Here is a 27,250-nt window from a genome sequence, read left to right as displayed (position 1 = left end):
CTAGAGGTATAAGGGCAATCCTATGTCACCCAAAAAAAATGTACTTAGACTTAGTTTTTGTTTTAGGTGTTTTCATTTCTGGATACCCATTTGGGTCAAATAAAGGTTCCAACTCTCACAGTTCCACTATCAGTGTTCTAGGATAGAGTTTTTAATCACCTTGGGATATGTGTAAATGCCAAAAAAATAGGGGTATGTAATTGAGCCATCATTTTGGTGAACTAGAAGGTATAAATTGGTCAAAAGATTGTCATTATAATTTAGAGCATTCCAAAAAAAGAATTAGGTCAAAAGGCCCCACAGTTTGAAAGTTATCGCAGTTTTTCGATTTCTAGAGACATCCTAAGAATGCTTCGAAGTCAGGTTAGGGGCATTAAATGACCTCAAATAGGGCTGAAAATGGGGGTGAGAAAAGCTCATCCATAGGGCTATAGAGTGCTTTGAGAGATTTTCAAAAAATGTAAACGGTTCGTCAATCAGAGCTACGGTTCAAAAGTTATGCCTCCTGGAAGTTCGGTTACTGTTTCTGGATTCTTCTAATTTTGCACTGACTTCTAATGTGACTTCTAGAGCCTTCTATTTGGTCGATGGATGCCTACTAGCACTTTCTAGAATGTATTCCTAATCCTTAACCCTCCGGGGTCTATTTAAGAACATTTTTGGCATTGTAAAAGGCAGTTCGAAGTGGAGTTTGAGAGGAGGTATTGAAAGGAGAAATTATCTCCATATTTATACTATTGTAAGCCCTTAGGGCATGTTTTGAAGTCTATTTCTCTGTACTGAATGTATTAGCATTTTCTCACAGTTAATAAAATTTTCCCTTTCCTGTTGTGTCCATTCTGTGCTTGGGTTGTGTCCCCATCAAGAGTAGTCTTGCATCAACCAATAAATATTTTGTTTTCATTATTGTTAGTTTTATAATTTATTTCATCCTATTGATCATTTCAATAGTTCTTGTTTCGATTAAGTTACAATACTTGCAATGTTCAAAGTAGAATCTAGACCTAGTCTAGTTCTTATTACTAGGTTAACATGATCTCATTTGGATCCTTATTACATTTGAGTTGTGATTTATATCCTCTTGGGTTTTTATCTACATCCATAGATCTTATATGACACATTTATAAATATTCTTGGATTATGTGAGGACCCAAATTAGGAACCATATGCTTTTAAATGGTTTATATAATTTTTCCTTATGATTTCCAATCAGACCTATTTGGTTGTAATACATTTCCTATTCTTGGGGAATGCTTTGGATCTTAAGGCCAACCCTAATGTCACAATGCCTATATGTTGTAATGTAATGTATCTAAAGTGGATCATCACCTAGTCATTAGAAAAAATTTGTCATTGATATTGAATCTAAGGTCTTTGGTCGAATATTGTAAGAAAGAAAACATGTATGATGCTAAGATGTAAGAAGGCCAATTCCTGAACCTTTGTACACCTCATTTCTATGAATAAATGTTTATATAACCTGGTTCTATTGATATTATTATTGTTATTGTGTTTACTCTTGTTGCACAATTGGACCAATCTCTTTGAATTGTGTCCAACTAAAGACTGCACTGTATATCTACATTAAAGTCCTAAGAAACATGCTTGGAGAAAGTTATTAATAGAAACTAATATTGAATTAAATCAAAATTTTGAATACATCGATTCACCCACCACTCTCTCTAGACAGATTATGCTCCCTACAATGTATTCATCTATCTACTTCCTTACATTGAATTAGTTGTTCAAATCATTGATTGCAAGACTAGGTATAACTAAATCCTCATTCCCTCTTCCTGGAAGTAGCATATTTATTCATTTCTACTTGCATGGATTTGATTATGGATTTAGTTATGGTGTCAACTTTGGCTAATATGTGTGTCAAACCTTTCTTTTTTCCTTGTTCAAATTGGAAAGTTGTTTGAAAGTTTAATTGCATTGGTAAATTATTAATGTGGTCTCATGTAAGTTGAAAGAATATTTCAATCTTTTCCATCTTTAGGTTCCACAACAACTTATTATAGTTTTATTCTCTAGTAAGGAATGTTTTGGGTTCTAACACAAGTCATGAAAACTTCTAATATAGTCTTCCTCTTGAGAGGTATTTCTTGGTTTAGTTCTCTACATCTTCATTTTCCATGTTTAGAATTTGTTTAGCTTCTTCGACATTTGGTTTTGTACAAGTTCATATTTTGTTGTTTATTAATTAACTTGGATGTATGCCTATTTCTTTTTTTGGTTCAATGATGTAGTTATTTTGGCCATTGTCACCCAATGGTGCATATCAAGTTATTTTTTGCTCTATAAATTTGGTTTTGGTTAATACAATTTTTAGGTTGCTTGTTCACCTTTTATTTTTGTAAAGTACTATTGTAGTTTGGGCAAACTTTGAACAATATTATACTCAAACTTTGTCTCCCACACCTTTCTTTGAGTAGCCTATAACTTTATACTTTGTGGTCATGTCATGATTTTATAAAGGTGTGCTCTAAATGGGCACTTTATGTGTTTTAAGTGAATCTTTAATTGAAAACAAATGCATTGATAGGGCTAATATCCATCATGAGCAAAAATAGAAAATCGATATTTAAGGCTTTATCCATATGACTATACATAGAACAATTAGAAGTCCATGCATTGACACAAGAACTAATTTAAGTAGTATTTTTGGTGTTATACCATAGAGAATTAATAGTTGATAATGGAAGCTGGGATGTGGCTATTATCCACAGAGTTAAGCACCATCATATTGATTGGTACAAAACTCAAATATACATTGCCATGATAGATTTCTACATTATTTTCACTTGTACTTCATAAGCCACCTCCATAATGTTATTAAAAAACTATGAAAATAAATTATGCTATGACTGATTTGTAATGTTGAAATCATTTAATTTTGTATAAAAAAAAGGAATGAAAACTTAGACACCTACATGAGAGTAACACCTAGAGATAAACCTCATTCATCACATGTGCATGATATTGATAAATGATATGACCGTATGACCCAACCACCTCTAAGTTTAGCCAAACAAATCAAGACACGGCAATATCCACAAGAACATGAGACTTGAACATGCACTGGACTTATACATGTGAGATTTGCTCTATCATGCCATAAATAAAAGACTTCAATAGTGTTGCAGACCCAATTAATCAATACAACACTACCTCGTGTCCACTAAGGATAATAATAAGAAAGCAAACTATAATCTTTCGGGCCCCATAATCTTTTGACGTGCACTAAATTTAGAGGGTCCATTTAGCTGTCACATTTGATGACTTTAATTGGAGTTGAACGACGTCCAATTCAACATATATCTGACCCACCAATCAACTACAGTCCATGCTCTAAACGCTATCTTCAGTCCAGATTTAATATAAGCTATGATATGTCAGTCCTATCGTGTCAAATACCGGAGATATAATATATAATATAATATAGCTATGTGGTATTGACTGGGGGCACATATAATATAGCTAGTGCCCAATTCTTGTTAGCCTTCCATTGAAGTTTAAATCAAAATAACAATTAATGTATGTATTTTTTTATGTCCTTACAAAAATAGTATATCAAAATAGTTCGGGTATGAAACATTTTTTTAATGTTCAAATCAATATAACACCATTAGTGAAAGCATCTTCCAAGCTGCGTTTAGAAAAGATTTTGTGTTAAAACAATTAGATTATGATCAGAGAGAATTGTTTAAGCCTAAATCAAAGTAACAATTAATGTAAGCATTTTTTAAGATGCATTTAGGAAAGATCAAATGTAAGCTTTTTAAGATGTATTTAGGAAAGATCTAATGTTAAAACAATTGAGTTATGATCATAAAGAGAATTATTTTAAGTTTAAATCAAAATAACAAATAATGTAACCATTTCTTAAGATGCATTGAGGAAAAAACTTATTTCAAGATCATTAGGTTATGATCATAGAGGGAATTATTTGAACCACAAATCAGAAAATGATTAATTGAAGTATTTTCTAAGATGAATTTAAGAAAATAACTTATGTCAAAACAATTGAATTGGAACATAAAAGCAATTATTTAAAGTCCAAATCAAAAAATGCTAATTAATGCAAGCATTTCTCAAGATGTACTTAGCAAAGATCTTATATCAAAACAATTGAGATTTAATCATGGCTGTAATTTTTTTAAGCACAAAGAAAAATAATAATTAATAAAAGCATATACTATGATGAATTTGGGAAAGATATTATGTCAAAACAATTCGGTTATGATCATAAAAGCAATTCTCTTAAGCTCAAATCAAAATAATAGTTGATGTAAGCTTTTCTTAAGATACATTTTGGAAAGATCTTGTGTCAAAACAATTGGATTACGATCATCTAAGTAATTTTTTAAATTCCAAATCAAAATAGCAATTGATGCAAGTATTCCCTAAAACACATTTAGCAAAGAATTCATGTCCTAGCAATTGTATTGCAATCTTAGGAGTATAGGATGCAATATGCATTTACTCTCAAGATCTCACTAGAAATTTTAGCCATGCAAACATTTACGACTTTTGTTTTATTTAGTTAGTTGTCATGGTAATGCTCATAGAATTGTGTGAAATCAAGATGTGCAACAAATCAAGGTGGTTTGAAAATATGTTTTTTTAGCCAAAAGAATCAAAATGTGGATTTTTTATGAAAACTTTATAATTCCTAGTAATACATGTATGATTGAGAACTAGTTGCCAGTTAGTACACAATAATGTATGCCTTATATAAGAATAATTATATAAATTCAAAAACTCTAAAAAAAGTGCAACTTAAAATTAACTTCAAAAGATTGGGAATGACAATATAAAAGGTAGATTTGTAAGCATAATGAGTATATCTACATGAATGGTCTCAACATCCATTGTATGATGTTTTTTAATTAAAATTAATACCATACCAAGGGTGTTAACCTAGTTATACAACCACATCCTAAAGGCATCAATAGAGATCAACAACACTCTAATAAAAAGGGTGTTGGCATTTACAATAATGTACAAGCAAAACATAGAAAGAAGGATAGCATGCCAACTTAAAAGTGGACAAGCAACTCACCCATAGGATATAGATAAGGAGGTGAGGTTGATAAGTAGGAGGTTGAGGTGACGTTTACAAATGAGTCTTCCTAAACCATTAGAAAATTATCTAGGTGATTTTATTTTTAGGATCTCTACTACAAGCAGAAACTAGTGACTCTATTTGAAAAACTATCAAAACAAGGGGCCAAGTGCTAATAAAGGTGTAAATTATTAGTTACAAATTGGAGAAGAGTATAACCAATAGTCAAAGCAAGGTTGATATGGATAAAATGGTCTACACTAGTAGTATCATGAGGAGTAGTATCCATAGGGAATGACAAGGTTTAATTTATAATGGGAGCAACATGTTAATTCACAGTAGGAGATTCATCTACATTTATAGTAGGAGCTTTAGCCTTTTCATCTACCTATAATTCTTTGTCAAATGAATACAATTAGAATCCAAGAAACTCATATGTCCATCATTAGCATATTTCCACCAATTAACAACAACCTTATGCCACAAAAGCGAGTGTTGACATTTGATGCAAATACTATATGTATAGATCATATAATAGTATTATTGTATTTTCATTGTTGGCAACATATTTTTATTCATGTATTTAGATCACTTGTACTCATGAATTTGAATATTCAAATCAAAAAATTATCAAAGTGTCAAGGAAACTAGTGAATAGCCAATATCTCGGTATAGTGAGTAAAATTTGACTATGGAGATAAAGTTAAGGTTTGTAATCATAGATATATCATCTATATAGTTGTATCTATGTGTTTCTATGACCATGTAGGTTAAGGTGAATATTTGCATGAGTTATTTAATATTCTAGTGATGTTGCCAAGATGAACATGAGATAGGATGAACAATTATGTTTGATTAGTTTTTATGGCTAACATTATTTTAACTTTTTATTGTTATGTTTATAGCCAACCTTATAGATTTTACTTTTGGTTTTCAGTGTAGTCAATGTAAAGATTTAATTGGTAAGTTGACTTGATTTAAGGTGGTGAAAAAACATGTTACTATACCCACTAAACTTGTTATAAATTAAGGATAAAATAAATATTTTTCGTGGTTCGCTAAGTCATGGTTGCTAAGTAAGTTTTTTTGGTGTAGAACATGAAGTGTGATCAATACTAAAGTTTGTCTATAAGACACAAAGTGTCATGATCACATCATTTAATCTTGGCTCCATCTTAAGGAAAACTCTAATAAGTTTACAAGTCAATTCCTATAATGTGGTCACTTTTAACAAGGTGAGAAGGATCTATAATAGGATCTAGAGATTAAACTATCTAACTAGGTTTCTCTTAGAAGGATTTTGAAATCCCTTTGTAGGTTGTTCTTAATAGAACTTTATTACTAGCTTTTAACTAGGCTAATGATATTCTTAACTAGGTATACCTTATATAAGGGTGTTATAATTACTCTTAATAAGGCAGATTTTGGGGGAAATATGAAATCCCTCTACTAGGGTTTTGCATGTAGTATGACTTTTCTTTCAAATTCATCTATATGTATTGCACCTATCACACTACATTTATTGTGAGAGCATTAGCATTTTTTTTAAATAATTGATTCGACCAACTTTAGCCTAGTTGATACTAGTGCTAGAGTTGGTATGGTAGATACTCATGGATCCTTTACTAAAAAAACACCCTCACAAATTTGTTCTAAAAGTTTTCATGAGGTAATGCCCCCCTGATATTATTCTTAACATTCAAGATTTTGATAATTCTTGTGACTGGTTAGAGAATCATACTTTGGTAGGATATTTTGTGGATAGAACCCCTCCTGAAAGAATGCTTAAAGAATGGGTTGCCAAATCCTAGGCTCCTCATGGGATCTGGCTTGAATTCATTCAAATCCTCACAAAGGGTTTTTTAAAATCTCGGTTCGCAAACCCTTCCCACTTCAATGCAGTTTTTAACCATGGGCCTTGGAGAGTTAGGTCTTGGTTGCTTGTTTTCTAGCATTGATCTGAAGACTTATCAATCTTAGATGAAAAGAAACTAAATATCCTTATGTGGGTTGATTTCTTAGTTCTCCATGAGCCCTCTTGGTCATTTATGCATGTCATTGCATAAACCCTTGGGTAAGGTGATGTGGAACTAGACAAGTTTTTCAATGTTCATCTTCAAAGGAGGGTTTGCATTGAAGTCAACCATTCCCATGACCTCAAAGAAACTATTGACATATAGGTTGGGTCTCATATATTCACCCAAAAGGTTCTCTATCTGAACCTACTAAAAACATGTTATTAGTGTCAATAGGTTCAGCATAAGATTAAGGATTGTGTGTTGGTTGTGCCTTGTACACTAGCTCCTAGCAAGGATATGTAGACCAAGCCTATTGAGAATGGTAAAAAAGATGAATGGACAACCATTGCGAAAGGGTAAAACTTCCTTTCCTTCTAAATAACTAGTATCTTAGTCCACCCATCCTTCATTAGAGATTGTTCTGGTGACTTCTACAGCCACTCTAGTTACATTGGTGGTGCCTCTTCAATCTTGAACCATTTGAAACCTTGTTGGATAGGGAACAGTGGTGTATGCAATTGTCTCTCAGCTTGCTTGGGTCTACACTCCATAAGTAACTTCCATGATTTCTTCTTAGCCTTCACAAAAATATTACATCCCAGATGGTCATGGAGAATATTATAATGGTTCTTCTAATAAGAAAAGAATCATCTATAGTGGAGATGCTTCTCCTAACTTCACTAGTTTAGTTCTTTCTTTAACTACTATTTTTCCTCTTTGGGGAATGAAGATGGCATGCAAGAATTTTTATCATGAATTTCCTCTCATGAAATGTGTGGGGTCTTATAAACATTCCTCACAAGTACTATGTGCAAGACAATAGATGTTTGCTTGGTTTCCTAGATATTTGTCTTCAAGAAGTAAAAATTTTAAGGTGTTTGTGCATTGCTTCTTGCTTAGTTATTTTGCTAGAAAACATAGTTTTTTCTTCCCAACATGAAGTTGATTGAGGTGGTTTGGTTACTCTCCTTTCCCCTTGTTTAAATTATTCAATTATTTCTCATGGTTTTGAGCCCATGCAATGAATTGTTTAGATTTTTCTATCCTTCAATAATCATTGCTTTGGTATAGTTAATGTTTATGTTCTCAATGATGTTGTTGAAAGATCACAACTATGGTGTTGGATGATGAATTCTCTACCAACTTCCAATTGGGTAGTATGTGAGGAGTTCAATATGGTTGATTTGGCCTTTGACAAAGATGGAATTTTACCTTTTTGATGGCTAGTTGGGGAAAGAGAAGACTAGTACTACATGTGCAACAAATTAGGTTTTTTTGATCCCAATGCTCATTGCTTCCACCATAGTGGGATTTGGTGTACTTGGTCTAATTCTAGAGCTAGTTCTAACAAGATTTTTTAGAGGTTTGATCGTGCGAGGATATCTGCACAATCTTTTTTCTCTTTTTTCTAAAGATAGAGAATTACCTATCATTCATCTACATGATGTGACTTTTTTTAGACCACTTTCCCATCCTATTTACTATCACTTGGGGAATATATTAGAGGTATCCTTGTAAGATACAATTTTTCCTCAACACATCACTACTAAGTCATAATACCACTATGGCTCACATTTTGCGTGTTTGGAATTTACAATCTTAGCCCCACACCCACATTGGATGGACTCAATGGTGGAATGATGCTATTTCCCATACAAAAAAATTTCTCTGCATCTATAACAAGAAACTTTTTATGTACCACAAGCGGTCTTATGATGCCACCACTAAAGATTTTTGAGTGGTTTATGAGGTCCTAGTCTTGAATCTATTTGATTTAGGCTTAAAAATTGAGCTTGCAAATATCCAACACCAAAAAAAACTTTCTTGATAGTTATGGTGCCACGGGTGCTTAGATCAAGGCTTGTCTCCATTGGCTTGAAGTCAAAAGCCAAGTGTCTAAGGAATTACTCCAAGATATTAAAGCTCATCATACCTTTGTGGGGATTAAAATAATTAAGGAAGGCCATTAGATTTTTTGAGCTTCCTAAAATTCTTTAATCTTTTGTCTAACACTATGAGAAGGTGTTCACAGCACAAGAAAATCCAGTTTGTTAGAATTCTTTAGAATAACTGAGAGGGGGAGGGGGGTGTGAATCAGTTATTCAAGGTCCAATAATGTCCAATCAAACTTAATAAAATGAGAGTGAATCAGAGGTACTATCCTTTTTTACTTTCTTGTCATGCATGCAATTAAACATTAAACAATCATGAAAAGTAAACATGCATCACATCATAACACAATGGATTTTGGTAACCTAGAAACCCTCCAGGAATAAGAAGGTAAAACTGGGGAGGGGATGACACCCACAAAATAATTGCACAATTGATTTCAACCACTTCTAATGGTTTCCCTATTAAAGGCTACAACACACTATTAAATGTGACCTTGTTAAAGGATTTCTACACCCTATTAGGAGTGTGCCCTGTTAGAGGACTTAAGAACATTTAACTTAGAATGTCACCTTATTAAAGGATTTACATAGAGCTGTTAGGCTCACCCAAGTCCATGGGATTTATAGTCACCTTCTCAAAAGAATCTTTTATACCTCTCTAAAGATCTCCTATCCCCCTCCTAAGGATCTCCTATCCTTCTCCTAAGTATCTCTTTATCCTTGTCTTGAGGATCTCTTTATCCTTCTCCTGGGGATCTTCTATCCTTTTCCTGAGGCTTATAAAGATTGCAACCCTATCCTTGCAGATTTCATATCACTCTTTAGTTCTTTTCTTTGCTTGGCTTTTCTTCCTTGCAGTGTTGACAACTTGTTCACCCCTCAAGATCTATCTCCTTGTGTTCTGCCACTCATTATGGCAATGAACTCTATGGTCACTTGATCAACTCAGAGTCTTGATGCTCTATTCTTTACTCCTCACTATGTCCTCTTCTTGATACTTCACACTAGCTTTCTCTTGGCTCCTTTGCACGACCACTCTTCTGATCAACTCCCTCTTTCACTCATGCTTGATCTCTGACCTATAACTCCTTATAAAGAAGTTATGTTCTTCATTTTCTGCTCAAATCTTAATTTGATCTTGAGAAAATGGTATTGTTTTCCCTCCAAATTACTTCTTCTAGAAACTTCATGATAAATCCATTAGCATTCACCTTGAATTGGTTTGCATGGTTCACATGAAATACTGTGACATCTACTCATCATCCTTATCATCCAACTAATTCACAAAATTTGATGTAAAAAACTTATCATCACTAATATCACGAATCTTTGACTTAACAAATAATGTAGCAACTTGGCATTATTGATTTATTGATGCTCGACACCTTTTGTGTTACTCGGCTCCTGTTGTTTTACTGATGCTTGTTACCTATAGCATTTTTTCTTTGTCAGCACTTGAAGACTTACTCGACATCCATTACCTTTTTTTGATGTTCGACACCTGAACAATTCTATGTTACTCGGCACCTGAAGGATTGCTCGGCTCACACTTAAGTTGAACTTGCTTGACTTTACAAATGACTTAGTGTGTCCATTCTCTATGTCTTAGAGTATATCATCAATACACTATTTCATCAATGGCTTAGCTGATCCTTATACTTCATTACAACATCATAACTTCAACCTTTCTCTAGGTGCTCTAGTTACATCTTATTGATTGCCTCATCCTTGTCAATCAACCAATTGATAGTATTTAGATCACTTAAGCAATTTTCATTCTTGCAAGTAGCAAGTTTGACATCAATAAAAAAAAAATGATTGAAAACATTCTTTACCCATTCTATTATTCTTCATTCATGATCCTTTCAATCATTTCCAACAATCTCCCTCTTTGGCATTGATGGAAAACCAAACTGATCAATTGATTAAGCTAATCAACTTAGTTACCACCAAAATTAGATACATTTTTTGTTCCCTCTTTTGCTAATACAAATTGAATCCTTTGTTCTGCTTCTCCCTCTTGACTGCTACATCCTTACTAATGATCTCATGAATCTCCATATCTTTACCTTTCATTGATCAATTTCTCATAAATCTCCCTCTTTGACATAAATGCCAAAGATGTAGCATCTTCAACATGCTAATTATAAGCTTTGCATCTTCATGTTTTCTCCCTTTGTCACCATGCTTGTGACTGATCTGGAATTTCTATTCATGTTGTCATCCTCTGCATCATTCTAATGATCTACTCCTATTGATGTAGGGCGGTGTCTTTGTTGCTTTAGACTACTTGAGTTAGGGGTATTACCCCCAACTTGCCTCTAAGATATTCATAAGGATCCCTGGGCAATGGTTTGGTGAAGATATCTACAATTTGTTCCTTTGTTTGAATGTACTCCATCTTCACTTATTTGTCTTCCACCAATTCTCTGACATATGATACTTGATTGCAATATGCTTGGTTTTTGCATGCATTACTGGATTCTTGGATATGTTTATAGCACGTCTATTATCACGATACAGTATCACAGGTTTGGTTACCTCTTCTTTCATTCCTTTCAATAGATGTTTAAGCCATAAAATGTTTGTGCAATTGACCGTTGTAGCCACATATTCTACTTCTACAGTGCACTGAGATGTTCATGTTTGTTTCTTGCTAGTCCAAGTAACTAGCCTTTTACCTAAGAATAATGCTCCTCCACTTGTGCTTTTCTTGTCATCAATATTGCCTCCCCAATCTGTGTTTGTGTATGGATTGAGCTCAAACTTTTCATTCTTTTTTTAATATAGACCAAAATCATCAGTTCCTTTGAGATATCTCATTATCCTTTTTACTGCCATGAGATGATTTTCTCTAGGATTAGTAGAGAATCTAGCCACTATTCCAACTGCTAGTGCTATGTCTAGTCTACTATGTACAACATATTGTAGTTTTCCAATCATGGATCTGTACATTATTTGATTGACTTCAGCTGATTCATCATTTTTGGATAGCTTATGTCCTGTTGCCATTGGTGTGCTTACAGGTTTGGAGTCTTCCAATCCAAACATCTTGAATATCTCTTTGATTTACTTTGATTGTGTCATGAATATACCATGTTTTAGTTGATGTAATTGCAATCCAACAAAGAACTTGATTTCTCCAAACATAGACATTTCAAACTCATGTTTCATTTTGTCAGTAAAAATTTTGCAAAGTGCTTCCTTTCCTCCAAAAACTATGTCATCCACAAAGATTTCAGATACAAGAATATCCTTACCTTCTTCTAATTTGATGTACATGTTGTTGTTATCATTAGTTCTTTCAAATCCTATTTGCACTAGATACTTGTGAAGTCTCTCATACCAAGCTCTAGGGGCTTGCTTTAATCCATATAGAGCCTTGTGTAATTTGTATACCTTGTTTTTATTCTTTTCATCAACAAAACCTTCTGGTTCCTCTATGTAGACTTCCTCTTCAAGTATACCATTCAAAAATGTAGACTTAACATCCATTTGATAGACTTTAAATCCTTTGAAGGATGCATATGCCAGTAAGGTCCTTACTCCTTCCATTTTGAAAACTGGAGCAAAAAGTTTCTTCACAGTCTAGTCCTTCTTCTTATGCATATCCCTTACAGACTAGTCTTGCCTTGTTCCTTTTGATTTCACCATTTTCATGTAACTTGTTTCTAAACACCCACTTGGTTCCAATTACATTCTTGTTAGCTGGTCTTGAGACTAAGGTCCATGTCTTGTCCTTCTCAATTTGTTCTATTTCTTCTTTCATAGAATTGTACTAGTCATCATCTTTTATGGCTTCACTTACTATTTTTGGTTCCATTTTGCTGAGCAGACATGTCTCACTTCTGAGTCTATTCCTTGTTATTGGTCCTGACTCTTTGTTTCCAATAATTTGATCTATAGGATGATGTCTTCTTACATACTTTTCCAATACTGATTCTTTCCTTGTTAGCATGTTGTCTCTTTCAGAATCTGAACCTTCATGTTTATTTTCATTAGATATTTCTTCATTTTCTTCTTGTTGATAGTTTTCAGAATTTGAATGAATATTCTTTGTATTCTATAGCTCGGCTTCTGAATGTGTCTGCTACTCGACATTCACTGTCTATGATTTGGCAGATGCTGAATTTTATTGTTGATTGTCATTCTGAGTTGCAACTTCACCATTATTAGGTATACCTTCATACAAGTATACAAAGGTCTTGTATTCTTCTTCTTTCTTGGTGTTTTCAACACTTTGAACTTCTACAAGCTCATCAAATTTCACATTTGTGCTTTCTACTACTTTGTTAGTGTTAACATTCAAACACTTATAAGCTTTGCTTCTAGTAGAATAACCAAGAAATGTGCCTTCCTCACTTTTTGCATCAAACTTTCCATTTCTAGACTCTTTATATATATAGCATTTGCATCCAAATATTTTGAAATGTTTTACATTAGGAGAATGCCCATACCATAATTCAAAGGGTGTTGCATTTGTACCTTTCTTGACTTGAACTCTATTGAGTGTGTAGATTATAGTACTTACAGCTTCTCTCCAGTACTTAAGTGCAACATTTTTCTCCATTATTAAGGTCTTGGCACAATCAATAACTGATCTATTCCTTCTTTCTACTATACCGTTCTGAGGTGGAGTCCTAGGTGCTGATGTCTGCCTTTTGATTCCTCTTTCATTGCAAAACTCTTCAAATTCTCTTTATGTGAATTCACCTCCTCTATCAGATCTGAGACATTTTAGACTCTTCCCAGTCTCTTTCTCAACTCTGGCCAAGTACCATTTGAACATTTGGAATGCATCTAATTTTTGTTTTAGGAACATGACTATTATCATCCTTGAATAGTCATCTACAAATAACATTATGTATCTGTCACCTTTGTAGCTTTGCACTTCAATAGGACCACACAAGTTAGTATGAACTAGCTCTAATACTTCATTAGAAGTATAATTTTTTCTTTTGAAAGTTGACTTGGTCATCTTCCGTAGTTGGCATTGTTTGCACATGGTTTTATCAAGCTTCTTCAACTTTGGTAGACCTCTGACTTTCTTCATTTTGTTGATGCTTATCAGATTGTCAAAATTTACATGACATAGCCTCTTGTTCCATAACCATACATCATCAGTTTGAACAATGAGACAAGAGGCATCTTCCATGTCTAGGTAAAACAAATTACTCCTAGTCTGATCACCTTTCCTATTAGAATTCCTTGAGAGTCATAGATCTTAGTAACTCTATTTTCAAATTCAGCCTTGCATCCTATGTTGCCTAACTATGAGATGCTTAACAAGTTATAATTCAAGCCTTCAACATAGTATGCATTATCACATGTTATCTTTTTAGTAAGCTTGATACTACCTTTCCCTTTGATCTGACATGGTGCATTGTTACCAAATCAAACACTATTTCCTTCATATTAAGTAAAGGAAATGAACTTACTTTTATCTCCAGTCATGTGATGAGAGCATCCACTATCTATGATCCATTTGTTATTCTTGTTCATGCAGGTTACTAGGGTAGTTGCTTCATCTTTGTCTGATTCATCTTTCATAGCCACATAGACTACTTCATCATCATTCTCATCAGAGTCTTCTTCAACAATGTAGCATCTTTTGCCTTTACCTTTGTAGTCCTTGTTGTCCTCCTTTTATTTCTTGAAGTTGCCTCCATCTTTGTAATTTTTCTTTTGTGTGCATCTGGCTACAATGTGACCAACTTCATTACAATTGAAACAAATGATTGGCAACTTACCCTTGAATTTTCCTCTTCCTCTGTGAAATCTTCTTGCTAGTAATGCCTCTGATTGGTCTACATCATCTTCATTAATGCTGCTGTCACTAGATACATACTTTCCTTTTCCACTCTTTTTCTTTGTTTGCACCCCCTCATTTTATTTTATTGTCATCTTGGCTTTGAATGCAAATTCAAAGTTTTCTGGCTTGTAATTGTCAAAGTTGGATAGCTCAAAGGCAATGAGTCTTCTAATTATTCCTTCAAATGACAATGTGTTTCCTAGTACACACCTTAGCTCTTGGATGGCTGATACTCTTATAGCATAGATAGGAAGCAAAGATATTGTTTCTTCTACTAACTGTCCTCCTAGGCTTCTTATGGCACTTACCACTTCCTTCATCCTTGCACCATATTGAGCAGCATTCTCTCCTTCTTCCATTTTCATGTCATCAAACTTTCCTCTTAGGCTCTCTCTTTTGGCTCTCTTGAAATTATCATCTCCTCCATAGATTCTTGATAATGTTTCCTACATTTGATGTTCAGTACCACATTCTTTGATGTTATCATACTTGGCATAGCTTAGTGCTGAAGCAATATCTAACATCACTTGATTGTGCTTCTTCTTCTTGCTCATGTCATCTATAGTGAGGGGTCCTGTAGGGTCTACATGATCAACTGTGATTGAGGTTTGTGCATAGTCACCTATTGATCCAAGGTGTAGCGTCATCAGACTTTGCCATGCAACAAAGTTGTCTTTGTTTAGCTTGGGAACTTCTCTTTTGGACATCTTGATCTTCCTGCTACTAGTACCTTGAAACAAATCAGCAGTGGGCTATGATAACAATTGTTAGAATTTTTTAGAATAACTAAGAGGGGGGTGAATCAGTTATTCAAGGTCCAATAATGTCCAATAAAATTTAATAAAATGAAAGTGAATCAGAGGTACTATCCTTTTTACTTTCTTGTCATGCATGCAATTAAACATTAAACAATCATGAAAAGTAAACATGCATCACATCATAACACAATGGATTTTGGTAACCCAAAAACCCTCAAGGAATAAGAAGGTAAAACTAGGGTGGGGATGAGACCCACAAAATAACTACACAATTGATTTCAACCACTTCTAATGGTCTACCCTATTAAAGGCATTCCCTATTAAAGGCTACATCACATTGTTAAATGTGACCCTATTATAGGATTTCTACACCCTATTAGGAGTGTGCCCTATTAGAGGACTTAAGAAAATTCAACTTAGAATGTCACCTTGTTAAAGGATTTACATAGAGCTATTAGGCTCACCCAAGTCTATGGGATTTATAGTCACCTTTTCAAAAGATTATTGTATCCCTCTCTAAGGATCTCCTATCCTCCTCCTAAGGATCTCCTATCCTTCTCCTAAGGATCTCTTTATCCTTCTCCTGGGGATCTTCTATCCTTTTCCTAAGCCTTATCCACCTAGCTATTAAGCTAACCTAGCAATGTAGGATTTCAATATCTAATACCATGGTAAGAAAGTATTAGAAGGGTTTTGACCTGATAAAGATTGCAACCCTATCCTTGCAGATTTCAGATCACTCTTCAGTTCTTTTCTTTGCTTGGCTTTTCTTCCTTGCAGTTTTGACAGCTTGTTCACCCTTCAAGATCTATCTCCTTGTGTTGTTTCACTTGTTATGCCAATGCACTATATGGTCACTTGATCAACTCAGAGTCTTGATGCTCTGTTCTTTACTTATCACTATGTCCTCTTCTTGACACTTCACACTAGCCTTCTCTTGGCTCCTTTGCATGACCACTCTTCTGATCAACTCCCTCTTTCAATCACACTTGATCTCTGACCTATAACTCCTTATAAAGAAGTTTTTTCATCATTTCCCGCTCAAATCTTAATTTGATCTTGAGAAAATGGTATTGTTTTCCCTCCAAATTACTTCTTCTAGAAACTTCATGATAAATCCATTAGAATTCACCTTGAATTGGTTTGCATGGTTCACATGAAATTATATGACATCTACTCATCATCCTTATCATCCAACTAATTCACAAAATTCAATGTAACAAACTTATCATCACTGATCTAGCCAATCTTTGACTTAACAAATAATGTAGCAACTCAATATTATTGGTTTACTGATGCTTGGCACCTTTTGTGTTACTCAGCTCCTTTTGTTGTTTTACTAGCACTCGACACCTATAGCATTTCTACTTTGTCAGCACTTGAAGACTTACTCAACATCCATTACCTTTTTTTGATGTTCGACAGCTAAACAATTATGTGTTACTCGACACCTGAAGGATTGCTTGGTTCACACTGAAGTTGAACTTGCTCAACTTTACAAATGACTTAGTGTGTCCATTCTCTATGTCTTAGAGTATGTCATCAATACACTATTTCATCAATGGCTTAGCTAATCCTTATACTTCATTACAACATCATAACTTCAACCTTTCTCTAGGTGCTCTAGTTACATCTTATTGATTGCCTCCTCCTTGTCAATCAACTAATTGATAGTATTTAAATCACTTAAGCAATTGCCATTCCTACAAGTAGCAAGCTTGACATCAATGAAAAAACAATGATTGAAAACATTCTTTACCCATACTATTATTCTTCATTCATGACCCTTTCAATCATTTCCAACATAGTTGACATGGACCAAGCCTTGAATGAATGCACTGATGTGGCTCCAAATCAGCTTACAGTTGAGAAACATTTTTTTTTACCAAATGATTATCCTTAGTGACCTCAAGGAAGACATCTCATCTATGGTATGTGAAAAGGCCCCTTAGTGTGATGGCTTCCCCTAACAATTCTAAAGGTTTTTGGGATTCCATTGGGCTAGATTTTTACAAAGTCTATCTTGAAACCTTTCATTCCAAATCCCTTAGCAACATTACTAAGAGAAGAAATATTAAATTCACACATAAACCTAGAGATCTAGAAGATATTTACAACTAGATATTCATTACCTTATTGAATGTCTCCTACACGATCATAGCTAATTCCTTGGATCTCAAGATTTTCCAACCTTTTTCCTTTGATTGCACACCCAAAGAAAATTGGATTCATCAAATCTAGATATATTCTTGACAATAGAATTGATGTGTGTTGATCATTTTTTCCTCCCCACGAAAGTTACCATATTTGAATTCAAACCCAATTAACATTCATAATATTCAAATATGGGGCACGAAAATACTTTATATTAAACTTAGGTTATCACCTTTTTTCCTTAGTGTTTGCATGATTTAATATTTTTGTTGGCCTGTATTTCACCCACTGCTAGATCTTTTTGTGATCCATGGGCATTGCTTTGTCACTTTGTAGAAGTTCTCATTCTTTATTTCATGCAACAAAGTGACATCATGCTGTGTGTATGTGTGGGTTCAATTTTTTTGGTGGGCCACAATGTTTCAAGGTGATGAGTCAAACTAAGCTGGCATATAGTGGGCATTTCATTGGCCAAGTCTTTGACATGGTCAATTTGGTGGGCCACATGTTCTTAGTTTATGCTTTTACTATCAGATGATGATGGATCAATATCTCTCATTATGTCACTATAGGAAAATGATCAATCATTAGTTATAGTGACATAACAAGGATTTTCCACATGTCTCGATGGGCCCAGTATGATAGCCATAGTTAGGTTGATATTGCAGTAAAAATTAACAATATTGTAAGTCATCATGGTCAAGTTTTAAAGGGTGCCACAGTTAGTTAAATAATGTGGTCAAATCATGAAGACTCCATGAGGTGGCACAAATAAATAATATGGTTGGTCCATGTGGAGGTTTCTAGTTTCTTGATCTAGTTGACCTACTAACTTTGCTAATTCATAAGCCAAAAATGAAGGGAATTGGGTTTTCTTGCATGATTTGATCTTCTTTATCAATCCCAACCACTTCCAAATAAAGGCAAGGCCAAAAATTGCATGAAGGACACTTCTCATATTATTTGATTGCCTATTTTGGGGCTTCATGCATTGAATGGCATCATTTCTATCATTTCTAAGGTCCTTCTAGTGGAAACTTTAGGCTTTTAATGCTTATACTACATTTGGGGTTGCTCCATGATCATATTTCTTCTAGATCTGTAGTAATTGCTCAGTGTAGTGGTTGAGTTTGGTTTAGTGTAGAAAATATTTCAGTTATGCCTGAGCTATAAAGGCAAATTTTGTAATTTTTGTAAAAGGTTGATCTTTCTCTGATTCTCTAGTATTGCTTCTATGCATACTGCTATAATTTTTCATGCCTCTAAGCCATTGTAATCCTCTACTGAGTCTCTTTTAGCCATTAACACACTGTGTAAGATTTCTTTGCCTCTAGTTAATGTTCTTTTCTATATTCTATAATTTTCATGATTGTATCTATTTTGGCATTCGAATAATATTAAGTGAATTTTCTTCTTATAGCATTCTTTTGTTGTTTGATCATTAAGAAAAGTCAAAATCTATATCCTTTGAGGTTATAATTGGTTAATTGTGCATTTATGGCCAAAGATAATATCAAATACTCTATTTTGGTGCATCACCTCCTTAGATTAGATTAGGTAGTTTGCTTCTATGCATTCCTTCTCCCTTTTCCTCTTCAAAAGTAGTTAGGTGCATCCTGATAGCAAAAGAAGCCAGCCTTCTCTGGAGATTCAACCTCATAGTTCAAGTCCCATGGCTTGGAGGTTGTTTCCATGTTTCACAAGGTTTTCCTTAGGTAAAAACTTTGGATAGGGGTACAAGCTTTTGTGAAAATAGTTTTTGGCACACCCAATGGGACTATATTCAAAAGACTTCAAAGCCTATTAGAGTCAAAAGAGAGGAATTTCAAGTTAACACTGAGAAGATAATGTCACTCTTAGTATTCTAGGCCTTCGAGAGGTTCATTTCCAGAAAACACTTGGTGAGTCTACACCCTTCATATCTAGTTTTAGATCTAGTTGCAGTGATTCATGCCCAAAATTGAAATAAGGGCATCTTCTAGAGGTAAATTTTAGTATCAAGAGATTTCATTTTCAAATTCTAGAAGAGGAAAGACTAGATTATCTTTATCACTAGTTAGGAGTATAGAGGAAATACATACCGTTGCAAGATCAATCTCCACTCCTCCTATTGTGGTATCTCAACCTAGAAAGCCATCAGCTCATATTAATAGACCACTTGCTTATATGGATAGAGTTCATTCTTTTGCCACTTTTAATGGTGGAAGTCCTCTTTTATTAGACCAAAAACATGACATACCAATAGGTGCACTTAAAAGTATACCTAGATTTATTGATGATACTTCTATCTCTCCCTTATAACACATTCAAGAGGTTACAAATGTCTACAATATCCATGGCATTATAGAAGATTATGTGGCCATTAGACTCCTAGCTTCATCTTTATGAGGGAAAGCCCTACAATGGTACAGGGGCCTATCACATGTTTCTATAATGGATTGGGATGGGTTAGGAGCAGGACTATATAAACATTTTGAGGACAAAAGTGGTCATTTGTCACTTTTTGAACAATTGAAAACCATTAAAAGAGACCCCATGAATGTATGATTGATTTCAGCTATAGATTTCAAAAGACAAGGGATAAAATACCTACTTTAATGAAGCCTACCCTTGATAATGACTTCTTACATTACCTTACAAATTTTAATAGTGATATTTCCACTACAATGCAAACTGTGGGAGGAGATACTCTACCAAGTGCCTATCAAATTTCCATCAAGGCAAAGAATATCATCATATAGGGAGGAAAGTTAGCTCCAAGGCCTCCAAAGCCCTTCTTCCCCGATACACCAAATCATCAACCAATAATGGCCCTTATTCTGACACCTTCCACATGACAACCCATTTCTCTAGCCCCTCAAGCTTCCACATCTTAAAATGGAATGGATGAAATTAAAGATATGATGCAGTCTATGATGCAAAAAATAGATAAGAGATTACAAGGTCAAGAGAAGAAGCTAGAGGATGGTCTCTCAATGATGCAAAAAATTCACAATAAGGTGGTGAATTTGGAAAGGTATCAAGTTCAAAGTAATAAGGCTCCTCAAATACAATATCAGCCCCCTTCAAATGGTAGGCCTCCAAATCTTAATCATGGGAACATTTCTTTTGATCAAAGTAGGAAGAATAGTCATGCTTCTACCTCAAATGAAAATCAAAGTAGGGCCATAGTCCCTCAAAACAATATGGCTTAGGATCAAGATTTTTTTCCCCTCCTACAACTACTCCTATTCATATTGTATGTGTCAAAAGGTTGAATCCTATTTAGCTCTGACCACTCAAGATCCTACAACAAGACAGACATATAATGAGAGCTAACCCAAAGATGCTCCACATATGCAAAGACATGATGATTGCTCCTTCATGAATCATCAGGTGGAAGAATATTGTAATGTAAACTAGGATTCCATTTCTCACAACTCTAGGAGCAAAAGATGAGCTATTGAAGATGCTACCCCTCCTCCTTCCAAGTAGGCCTCAATGTCAAATTTAATACTTTGGGTGCAAGAAGCAAATGATCAACACAATTCTACTCAAAAAAGACAAAATAGTAATGGAGGAGATGTGAATAGTCCCCAAGTTATTCCATCTCAATCTCCCATACATACAGCTCCCAAAGCTTCTACCAAAACACCTAATGTCTCATTCAATGTGGTAGAGAAGATGAAGAAGACCAATGTTACCATTTCTATGTGGGATGATGTTGCTACTATACCTATGTAGAAGAGATTGCTGCAACAAGAATTAGAGAGAATTGAACTAAGGGATCAACCATCAAGAGAAGAAAGTTCCACAAGTCTAGTATAACCATCAAGTGAAATAGAAATAAGTAAAAAGGTTAGACCTCCTCCATTTTATGTTTCTTTGATTATAAGGGATAATCTAGTCCACAATTGCATGATTGATTTAGGGGCTAGCAATTCGGTGATGCCTAAGTGTGTTGCTGATGCTTTAGAAATGAAATATGAGCCCATTGTTAGGGATGTGTTATAGTTGGATGGTGGTACTATCAAGATTGTAGGGATCCTTAGGAATGTGGAAATGGCCCTACATGCATTCCCTAGTTGTACTATAGTTTAGGATATATTAGTTGTTGAGGTCAATCCACACTTTTTCATTTGCCTCTCAAGAGTTTTCACTACCAAAATAGGTGGCTACACATCCTCTGATTGGTCATATATTTTTTAGAACAATATATGGAACTAAGGCTTCAATCAGAGCAGAGCCTCTATCCCTCCATCATATTGAGCCCTATACCCCTAATCTCACCAATATGAATTGCACTATCCTAGGAATGAATGAGAATGACATAGTAAATGAGCCTGCCACTTCTTTAATAGAGATACCTAATTTTTTCTTAGATGAATGCATTAATGCATATCAATTTGATCCTATATCAGAAACCCTAGAGACAAGCCTTGGTACATATTACACATTAGAAGAGGATGTTCTTGTCCCCAACCTTATGAAGACCAAAGAAGATACAAGTGGGATATGGAGTATGTTTTTTTATGGATCAAGAAATAAAAATGGATCAGGAGTAGGTGTGATGTTGATTTCTTCTGCACAGGGTGCTACTTCCCCTTTAGGCTCCAATTTAGTTGTACCAATAATGTGGTTGAGTATGAATCCTTGATTTAGGGTCTCCTACTTGCTCAAAAAAGAGGAATTCAAGCCTTAAGTGTATATGAAGATAGTGAGTTGGTGGTTAATTAGGTAAGAGATAAAAATATCACTATGAATTGTTTGCTCAAGTATTATAAACATATAGTATAGGATTTTCTTGAAAGTTTCAATGCATTTAATATTCAGAGCATCCCTAGAAATTAGAATAGACATGTTAATAGACTTGTAGTAGTAGGTTCATCTTATGATATCCCAAAGAACCTTGAAGCTAAAAAGAAGAAATAGATTAAAGTGGTAGTTAGGCCTATTATTCCTAACAATAACACCAATTGGAAAGTCTTTGAAGCTAATGCACAAATTGTAAGTTTCTTGCAGAATGAAGCATAATTCTCAGATTGAAACCAATCTATGTTTCATGGCTAGTATGAGGATCAGATCATCAATCTTAGTTCTAATAAGTTGCCTAAGGGTCTCATTACTTTAGAGAGTGTCTTTAACCTTGATGACCAAGCAAGAAACAAAAGCATAAACCTAGTTGCTAACAAAGATGATTATACTACAATTGTGATTGCTAATGGAAAGACTTTAAATATGGGGAAGGTATGTTCTAGAACTGAGAAAGAAAATTTTATTGATCTATGTCAAGAATTTAATGATGTATTTTCTTGGAAATATGATGATTTAAAGGGTTTTGACCCTAGTTTATTTCAGCATGCCATTGATTTAATTGGTAACGTCAAACCTATAAGGTAGAAATAGAGGCCAATGAATCCCAAGGTTGAACCATTAATGAGAAAAGAGCTATCCAAGTTGATTGAGGCTAACATAATTTTCCCTATCAAGCACTCATCATGGGTAGCAAACCTTGTCCCTATTAGGAAGAAGAATGGAGAAATTAGATTATGTATGGATTTTAGGGACCTTAACCAAACTTCCCTTAAAGATCATCATCCTCTCCCTTCCTTGGAACAAATATTGTCTAAGGTTAGTGGTTTAGAGAGGTTCTCATTTCTTGATGGATTCTCTAGTTACAATCAAGTGCTAGTCAAGAAGGCTAACAGATATAAGACTGCATTCACAATGAAGTTGGGCACCTATGCTTATAGTAAATTTCCTTTTTGGCTAACAAATGCAGGTGCCACATTTCAAAAGATGATGGAGATGGCCTTCAAAATAATAATTGAAATATTTGTGTTGGTCTACCTTAATGATATCATAGTGTAATTAAAGGATATATTAGATCATTTTGGTCATCTCAAAAAAGTGTTCCTAAGATGTAGAGAGTTTGGGGTATCCCCTTAGCCCAAGAAAGAGTGTCTTGGCCACCAATCAAGGAAAATTATTAGAAAAAATTGTATCAAAGGATGGTTTGACCATTGATCCAGAGAGAACTAAAGCCATACTTTCTCTCTACCTTCCTAAACATAAGAAAAGGCTGCAAAGTTTCCTTTGTAAAATAATTTTTGTGAGTAGATTTGTCCCTAATTTAGCTACCATGGTGAAACCTCTTCCAATCATTCTTAAGAAGAATATGGTCTTTTCATGGACCAAGGAAGGGAAGGTAAGTTTTCAAGAGATCAAAGCAGCCATAGCCTCAACCCCTACTCTCATTAATCTAAATTTTGAGATAGATTCCATCCTTTATACCTTAGGTGATGAGTCAAGAATTTCTATTGTCTTCACTCAAAAAAATGATAAGAATGAAGAATACCCTATTTCCTTCTTTAGTGAAGGGGTTAAGGAATATGAAGACAAGTACAATTATGTAGAAAAGAAAGCTCTTATAGTCATAAGAGCTTTGAAGAAGTTCAAGAACCTTCTATCACACAACAAGATCCATTTGATAGTACTCCATGCTAGTGTGAAGGACTTTCTTTTGAGAAAAAATATTGGTAAGAAGAGAGCTAGATGGATCACTAAGGTAATGAAGTATGATGTTGACATTCAGATTACCAAGCTGGTAAGAGGGAAGGGATTATGCAAACAGATAATCTCATCTTAGGAATCAGATGAGGAAGTCACTATGGTATTGATAGAATAGCAAGAAGCAAGAAATGGTAATCCAAGGAATTGGATGGATGACATGATGGCCTTCTTAACAAGAAATGGATATCCTCAAGGGTTGGATAAGGCTAAAAGGAGACAATTCAAATTATAGTCAATCCCCTATGCTATAGTTGATGGTACCCTATTTAGGAGAGACTTCAATGGAGCTTTGTTGAGATGTATTGATGCACATCAATTTGATAGAGTGATCAAATGGATACATGATGGTCCTAATGGTGGCCACTTTTTGGCAAGGAAAACTACAATGAAGATTATGAGGGTTAATTACTACTACCCATCCCTATTCCATGATTGTCATAGACATGTAAGAAAGTGTGGAAATTTTTCTTTCTTTTTTGCTAAAAAAAGACTTGTAGCTCTTCCTCTTCATCCCATTCAATTAGATTAGCCTTTTTCTCAATGGGTATTGGATTTTATAGGCCCCATCAATCCTCCTTCTAGCTCTGGTCATAAATGAATCTTAGCGGATATAAATTACTTCATTAGATGGACAGAGGTAGTTGCATTGAAGGATGCCATATAATCTTCAGTTTTTGAATTCCTTGATGGAATTCTGAATAGATTTTGTGCCCCTTCAACCATTATTACAGATAATGCAAAATCTTTTCTAGGAGCTTATATTTGTGCATGGGAAATTAATCATAATATCTACTTGAGTACATCCTCAAACTACTATCCTCAGGGTAATGGATTGGCTGAATCATCTAGAAAAAACCTAATCAAGATTATGAAAAGGACTATAGGGGATAATTAGAGATGTTGGCATCAAAATTTGAAGACAACACTATGGGTTGATAGAATAACACCTAAGAGGGAAATTGGAAATTCACCCTTTATGTTGGTATATGGCAAGGAAGAAAGGCTTCCAATTTCATTAGAATTCTCATCTCTAGAATTGGCTCATCTATTGGAGCTAATGGAAAGTGATGCCATGATAGTAAGAATGGTAGAGCTGATGTTGTTGGAAGAGAAAAGAAACTAGGCCATGCAAACCCTAGAAACATGTAAGCAAAAGATCTTTGATAAGAAGGCTAAGGTCAATTTTTTTAGAGAAGGTGACCTTGTACTCAAGTGGGATGCAAATAGGGAAAAACCAAGGAGGCACTCAAAATTTGATGTACTATGGAGTGGTCCCTATGTGGTTATTAGTTGCAAACATGACAATTATTTTCAATTAAGAAGGCCTAATGGTGAAATTCTACCTATTCCAGTTAATGGAATATATCTTAAGTCTTGCTTCTGATAAAAGATGTGTATTTCATGCATATAGTTAGGTTATTTTCCTTCCTGTGGTTTCCTATTTTCCAAGAAGTGCATAAGCACATGTGTTTTTTATAGAGGTTGCAAAGGATTTTGGTTCTTGGTTTAAGTTGTAGAGAGGAAATTTTGAGGCTCCTAGACATGTTTTCTATAGTTTTAGGGTTTTTGTTGAATGAATCTTCATGATTTTTATGACTCTATTACCTAATGGATGTACAGGTTACTGGTCTATGCATAGCTAGCTTGTATCCCCCCTGAGTCACCAGATTTTTTGGTCATTTTTGTCTTCCCACCAAAATTGCCATATTAGAATTCAAACCCAGTTAATGTTCATAATATTCAAATACTCAAATATGAGGCATGAAAATACTTTATATTAAACTTATTTTATCACCCTTTTTCCTAATTGTTTGCATGATTTAATATCTTTGTAGACCCATATTTTAGCCACCCTTAGATCTTTTCATGATCCACAAACATCACTTTGTCGCTTTATAGAAGTGCTTCTTCTTTATTTTATGCAATAAAGTGACATCACCCCACACATATGTGTGGGTCCAAGCTTCTTCGGTGGGCTGCAATATGACAAGGTGATGAGTTAGACTGAGTTGGTATACAGTGGACATTTCATTGGCCGAGTCTCTAACATGGTCAGTTTGGTTGGCTGCATGTTCTTAGTTTTTTCTTTTATTGTTAGATGATGGTAGATCAACATCTCTCACTATGTCACTATAGGAAAATGATCGATCTTTAGTTATAGTGACATAGTGATGATTTACCATGTGTCCCTATGGGCCCAATTTGGTAGGTATAGCTAGGCTGACATTGCAGTTAAAATTAACAATATTATAAGCCATTGCAATAAAGTTTTAAAGGGTGGCATAGTTAGTTAAACGATGCATTCAAATGCATGAAGACTCCATGAGGTGGAAAATAGAAATAATATGGTTGGTCCACGTGGAGTTTTCTGGTTGCTTGATCAGGTTGACTTGCTAACTTTGTTGATTCATAAGCTAGAAATTAAGGGAATTCAATTTTTTTGCATGATCTGGTCTTCTTGATCAATCCCAACCACTTCCAAATAAATGCAAGGCCAAAAATGACATGAAGGACACTTCTCTCACTATCTGATTGCCCATTTTGGGGATTTTTGCATTGAATGACACTATTTTTGTCATTTCCAGGGTCCTTCTAGTTAGGGTTTTAATTATTGTACTATGTTTGGGGTTGCTCCATGATCATATTTCTTTCAGATTTGTAGTAATTGCTGAGTGTAGTGATTGAGTTTGGTTTAGGGAGAAAAATATCACAGTTGTGCTTGAGCTATAAAGGTAGATTTTGTAATTTTTGTAAAAGGTTGATCTTTCTTTGATTATTTAGTATTGCTTCTATGCATACTACTATAATTTCTCATGCCTCTAAGCCATTAACACACTATGAAAGATTTATATGCCTCTAGTTAATGTTCTTGTCTATATTATGCAATTCACATGATTGCATCTATTTTTGCATTCAAATGATATTAAGTGAAGTTTATTCATATATCATTCTTTTTTTTTCTAATCTACATGTGGGTGTTGAATTAAGAAATG

Source organism: Cupressus sempervirens, chromosome 3 (genome assembly GCF_028749045.1).
Source record: "Cupressus sempervirens isolate cs-2001-9-10 chromosome 3, ASM2874904v1, whole genome shotgun sequence".
Lineage (NCBI taxonomy): Eukaryota > Viridiplantae > Streptophyta > Pinopsida > Cupressales > Cupressaceae > Cupressus > Cupressus sempervirens.
Note: the sequence above shows the minus strand (reverse complement) of the source record.